The sequence below is a fragment of the Momordica charantia genome, assembly GCF_013281855.1.
Source record: "Momordica charantia cultivar OHB3-1 chromosome 9 unlocalized genomic scaffold, Mcharantia_2.0 BLBB01000009.1, whole genome shotgun sequence".
Classification (NCBI taxonomy): Eukaryota; Viridiplantae; Streptophyta; class Magnoliopsida; order Cucurbitales; family Cucurbitaceae; genus Momordica; species Momordica charantia.
Genome location: NW_028275167.1, coordinates 9,720,321 through 9,726,860, shown reverse-complemented (window position 1 = coordinate 9,726,860; position 6,540 = coordinate 9,720,321). Strand labels below are relative to the sequence as shown.

The 6,540-nt window shown below is 30.2% G+C and overlaps 1 long non-coding RNA gene across 1 annotated transcript; it reads right to left on the bottom strand.

Annotated features, from left to right (window-relative positions):
- Positions 1 to 3,234: 3,234 nt before the first annotated feature.
- On the bottom strand, positions 3,235 to 5,064 carry LOC148208923 (uncharacterized). Its single transcript, XR_015787361.1, has 3 exons — positions 4,863 to 5,064; positions 4,344 to 4,398; positions 3,235 to 3,502 (listed from the first exon to the last, which is right to left on the bottom strand). It is a non-coding gene; the product is annotated as an uncharacterized LOC148208923 (long non-coding RNA).
- Positions 5,065 to 6,540: the final 1,476 nt, after the last annotated feature.

The window sequence follows — 6,540 nt, the reverse complement described above, 5'->3', positions numbered from 1 at the left end:
GTGTTATTCAAGGTGGCTGACTTTTTGTAGCGTTTTTTAACGGTTATGCTAAATGCTATTAAAACTTGCATGATTATACTATATTAACCTATAACTGCAGCTATAAAATGTTATGACAAACTTTTCTTAATTTTACAAAAATGCTATAGAAAAATTTTCAAAGCTTTTTTTTTTTCAATTCAATTTTTAATTTACATTTATAGTATGTTAAAAATAGTATCACAAATTTTATAGCATTTATGAACCACAATTTTTTCATAGATAATATGAAGGAATCTAATTTCATATTCACTCCTACAAAGTACTAGAAATTTTTAAAGTGCATATAATATATTCTACATACACATCAAGAAAATTGCATATTGTCGCAACGTCATCGCGATGCGGAGCGGCTGACGTCATCCCCTGAAGGGTCTCTTTCGAGATAAGGGTTTGGAGTCGCCACCAATCATCTACGAGGTGTGATTGGTCACCTATTTTAAAAACTTGGTCTACGAAAAACAGATTTTGATTTAGGAGTCGACTGAGCGTAGGGAAGGTTTTAGCACCCTACGACACCCGTTCGAAAACGGTACCACATTTTATCATAAATTATCCTATTATTTTATTTGGTCCAAGAAAAAAATATTTTTGTTTTGATCGAAATGTCCCATGTTATATTAATTCACACTTTATTATAAGATATGAATTAATATGTATGAGTGACACGAAGGCCATTAAAAAATAATCAATAAAAAATCATTTTAATTTTAGGGAACATCTAGACTTGAACTTGCGACGTGAGTGTTGACATTAAAACACCACACCAATGTGCCACCACTTAATTATAAGATGTGAATTAATATGTATAAGTGACACGAAGGTCATTAGAAAAATTAAGCACCTCGAGTAAATTGGAGGGTTCCAATTCCCGTCATCGGAGTTTTCAAAATAATTATTTAGTAAAAAAAATAACAAAAAAATTTTATTTTAAGACACATTGAGACTTGAGCTCGTGACTTGAGCGTTGACATTTAAACCACTCATCAATGTGCTAACACATTGGAATATAAGCTATAACCCCTTTTAAAATACAAAGTTTGTATTTTTGAATTTTGTTTAAAAAAAACTCTAAACGAAATCTTTATTTAAAATAATTATTTAGTAGAGACAATGATAAAAAAAAACATAAGGACATAAATAAAATAATTTTAATTTAAGGCATGCAAAGACTCAAACTTGGAATCATATATATTATAACCCAAGCATCTTAGCACTACGCCAACACCATAAGATGCAAACATTGTACACTTTTACAAAATCAATGTTTTTAACTTATTTTTTAAAACTAAAAAAACTTACGAATTTTGTTTAAAAACAACTTTTTAATTTATTTCGAAATTAAAGAGATTCTTTAAAAGAAAAAAAAATTATTTCAAAATAAAGTCAAATTTACTTTAAACAAAATTTATTTGCTAAAACTCATATTTTTGTTAAGATTCTTTTTCAAAAGATTATCATTTATAACAACTAAAAGATCGTCTTGAAATCCTATTTTTTATTTCCTTTCTTTAAATCTCTACAGATGATAATTAAAAAGAAACTCGATGTCAGGAGAAAAAGAAAAATTAGACTTGGAGAAAGAGAGAAAAAAAAATTTACTTTTACACTTTTTAAAAAAATTATTTAAAAAGAAAACTTGTATTTTCAAGCTTTCTTTATTTACCTTAAAAAAATCATTAATTTTAAAATAATTTCTATTTATTTAAAACTTTGATTTTGAAAGGCTTATTCTCTTTAAAACTTTAACTGCTATTAAACACAGTCTTTTTATTTTAATTATAAAACTTAAAAAAAAAACATAAACGGTAAATATTTAAAAAAAGAACAAAAGAAAAATCTACCAATTTTAAATAAAAACTACCAAAAAATCTATACTCAAAATATGGAATTTTTAACAAAATACAACCCCTAAATTAGCTCCAAAAACTGTCATTTATAACAAAACATAGATCATAAACCTTCAAAAATCAACAATGAAAAACAACCTTAAATAATGGGGAAAAAGGGTTCCAAAAGCAATTGAAATCACAATGAAAGCAGTGATTATAAAAACACAAACACGATTTACTCACCTTACTTACCAAGGTAGGAGAAAATGGTGATTTCTAGAGAGAGAATAAGTGAAAAAGAAAGGGAGAAGCATAGGGATGACTGAATGAAAAAAAAAAAAAACTCTTTTGTTCTGCTCTTTTCTACACCCCTCTATACTTACTCTCTATATCTCTACTGGTCCCTCTATATCCCTACGTGTCCTCACCCTACAACTTCCCTCCCTCTTAAATAAGGAAAAGTTGTAACGATAACATTTGGGAAAGTCAAGTAAAATTAAAGAAAAAGGAGGAGGAAAATAAGGAGGGAGAATGGAGGGTTTGACAAAATAATTCAAACCGTTAAAACAAATAAAGAAAAAACAAAATCTTTTAGTTAAAATAACTTTTTTCTATTTCTTATCTAAATTTATGTAAATAAATTTGTAGTTATTTTCTTTTTCTTTTAAAATGAATAATTAAAAAAACAAATAAAAACTAAAATAAACATTTTTTAATAAATAAAAAATATATATAAAATAAAGTGAAAAATAAAATAATACGATAAAATAAATTTTGAGTCGGACCAAATTTGGTGTCTACACATATAATATAAAATATTCAAATTTCAAGCACACATCAAATTAAGTAAATATCTAATCTAAAAAAATAAGTTTATAAAACTCTTAGAATGTTCTAATACATATACTAAGTATAAGTCCAGAGTCGTCCCAAGTAAATATATATGAAGCAAAATAAAGTACATAAATCTAAGGGGCCGTTTGTTTTTTGAGAATGTAAATGTCCAACATCTTCAGAAGCCCGGAATCTCAGATGTTTGGAATTTAAGATGTCCGGAATTCAAGATAGACACATTTGTTTTGTAGGAAAATTTTTAAGGATATTCTAGAATATTTGGATAGCCACATTTGTTTTGCACGATTTATTCGTGGGAATGTTGTAAATTTAAGTAATGTTCCAAAAATGCCCCTACAAATATTTATATAATTTATACATTAATTTAATATAATTTTTATTTATATTTAAAAATAAATTGAAATGTAGAAAACAAAAATGCAGAAAATTTAAATTCAGAAAATTTGACACGACCCGCCCCAAAACATCTACCAGTTCTAGAACAAGCCGCGCCGACCATAGACCCCAATCTACTATAGAACATATAGTCAAAGTTCTTTCTAAATTTCTAAAACTAATTTAGTTTATTTTCTAATATATACAACACACACAAAGTGTTACATAATTTAATACATAAATAACTATTCTCCCACAACTTTTAAACAATCTGGACAACTACAAAAGGTGTAGCTAATATATTATAAACCATTCTAAATGTACATACAAAATGATATGCAAGTTCTGAGATGATGAGTGGCAGAAACTAGTCGGCTATCTCTTTGAAACTCAGGTGCAGTCTGGTGAAAACAATGATAAACAGTAAGCTAGGAAGCTCAGTGAGTGGCAATTTAATAAGAATAGTTTCGTAAAACTTCTTTCATAACAACTGAAATTTCAACTCTTAAAACAAACTTCATAAAATTGAAGTAACCAACATTCTCATTTAGATTTCATAAAACTTGAGCAACTAAAACTCAGTAAATTTTCTAAACATAACTTGTAACAACATGTACTTTCTAAACACACTTTCTAAATATATATCAAATACCTTATTTAAAACTAAAACAGGATAAGAAAACTCAACACCACATATGTATCCACATTCTATTCTGGTCTACTGGCACATAGTAATCTCAATACGCACAGCAGAATAATTCTATTTCTGGTCCACTGGCATACAGTAATCTCAATAGACACAGTAAAATAATTCTCTCAACGCGCAGAGACAAATGGTCCCAAAGACCTTCTATTTTTGGGTATACTATAGAAACACATTCACATAGCATACGGATAAGCACTTAGATACAATAACATGGTGGCTTGAAAACTATTTCCTGCATAAAGTTCTCAATCTCATAAACAGCTCTAAAAGTCTCTTTTTCTTCTTTCTAAGAACTTTTCTTTCTCAAATCACTTCTAAATATTTTTCTTTCTAACAATATTTGTTAAATACAGTAGTTTCTCAGAAAATCATAAAGCATTTCTAAGTTCCCATAAACATTCATAAATTATGAAAAACATTTCTAAATTCTCAGCAAACCCAATTTCTCAGCAGAAATGATAAAACATACGTAATATATATTTTCTTGAAGTTCTATAATAGATATCTTAAAAATATTTAGTCAAATAACCACTCACAAATCCTATGAACGGAGTGAATTTGGATGGTACGCTGCTCCAATTTCTGTTCGTCCTGAAATAATAACCAACCAAGTTTCAATACATACTTATTCCTCTCTCATCTTCCTTACAAGTGGGACCCACATCCCACATTCATTACCTTTCAACATCCATTTCTCACGCGATTAGCCCAATCTCCCAACATTTTTCTTTTTCTTTCTTATTTAAATTAAACCCACTCATTCTCTCCCACTTTACTATTCATCATCTTCTTCTTTAACTTCAATCAACCAAACCCTCGTTTCTCCCCCTTTCGTTTCTTTTTTTTCTGCAAATTCTACAAACTCACACGACACTATATGATCTGTAACAAAAATACATAAGCAGAAATTAACTCATCAATACATAAATTCACAGAAATCAGAAACCCTCAATGTCTTCATCTATTCCAAGAGACTTCCTTAACTTAAAACAAAACCATAAGCCATTCTTCAACTTCTATTTCCTCCTAATCTTCAAAGAAACAAGTTTAATTACCACTTTTCATTAACTATTGTTGTTGGCTCTTTAATTCGGCTCCAAAATCACCATCGACTTCTGATTTCAAGCTCTGCTTCCTCAACAGTCGAAACTCCCATTTTTTTTAGCCCTCTCTCTCTTCGATTTCACAACACAGAAATGTCCTTTTTTTTTCCTTTCTTTTCATTTTCTTTTCTTTTTTATTCTTTCCTTTCCACTTGTTCTCTTCCACATCTCACACACATGCACAAATTTTTTTTTACACAAAACTGAATTTGTTTTTTTCTTTTCCTCCCGAAATTACAAAAATGCCCTTACAAAATATTATCTCCTTTTTGTGAATTTCATCCTCGAAATTCAATCAGAACAATCAAGAAAATAGATGAAGGTATTGAGTACACACCTGATCCTCACTTTCCTATGTTGCCTCTTCTACTGCATGATTCATCCATAAGACTTTAACTAACGGAATAGTCTTATTTCGTAACACGTGTTCCTTTCTATTTAAAATTTGCACCGGTTTCTCTTTATAAGATAAATTCTCATTCAACTGTATTGGCTATGATTCTAGATATGCGATGGATCGGGTACATACTTACGTAACATAGAAACACGAAACACATCATGAACCCTGGAAAGCTCTATATAGGTAGCGTTAGACGATATGCTACTGGCCCCACACGTTCAAGAATCTCATACGGGCTGATAAATCTAGGACTCAACTTTCCTTTCCTGCCGAATCTCAGAACACCCTTCCACGGTGACAAGTGAAGAAAAACTTTATCACCTACTGAAAATTCAAGATGTTTTCGACGTTTATCAGCATAACTCTTCTGTCTGTCATGTGCTACTTTCAAATTCTCTCTAATTATTCTCACCTTATCAATAGTAATCTAAACAAGCTCAGGTCACATCAACTTTCTTTCTCCAACTTCATCCCAACAGACTGGAGTTCGACATTTTCTGCCATACAATGCTTCAAACGATGCCATCTCTATACTGGAATGATAACTATTATTATAAGCAAATTCCACGAGAGGCAAATGAGTATCCTGACTACCCTTTTACTGTAAAACACAAGCTCATAACATATCCTCCAGAGTTTGAATCGTTCTCTCTGACTGTCCATCTGTCTGAGGATGAAAAGCTGTACTAAAATATAATTTAGTACCTAAAGCTTGTTGTAAACTAGGCCAGAACTTAGATGTAAACCTAGTATCTCTATCTGAAATAATAGATACAGGAGTTCCATACAAGCTAACTATCTCATCTACATATAACTTAGCTAGCTTATCAAGCGAATAAGTGATTTTAATCGGCAAAAATCGAGCAGTTGTAGTCAACCTGTCTACTATCACCCATATATCATCATAACAACTCAAGGTACAAGGAAGTCCAAATAGAAAATCTATCGTAATTGTTCAGGATTTTGAAATGAAAATAAATGATAGAGTGCAAGTGTACACCCATCACAAGTAGTAAAACGAAATGAGTATTCCGAGTATCGATCCTCAGGGACAAATGAAGTCTTTTTAATGAAAATGATGGTTGATCAGTGACTTTGTAATTGATTTTGGGGTAACCAATGGTAAGGATAATGTTGATTTTGATATTTAAAGATTCAATGCAATGAACCCAGCCCAGGTACTTCAAATTAGCTAAAAATACGCAAACTTTTCCAACTAGGCGCTAGACA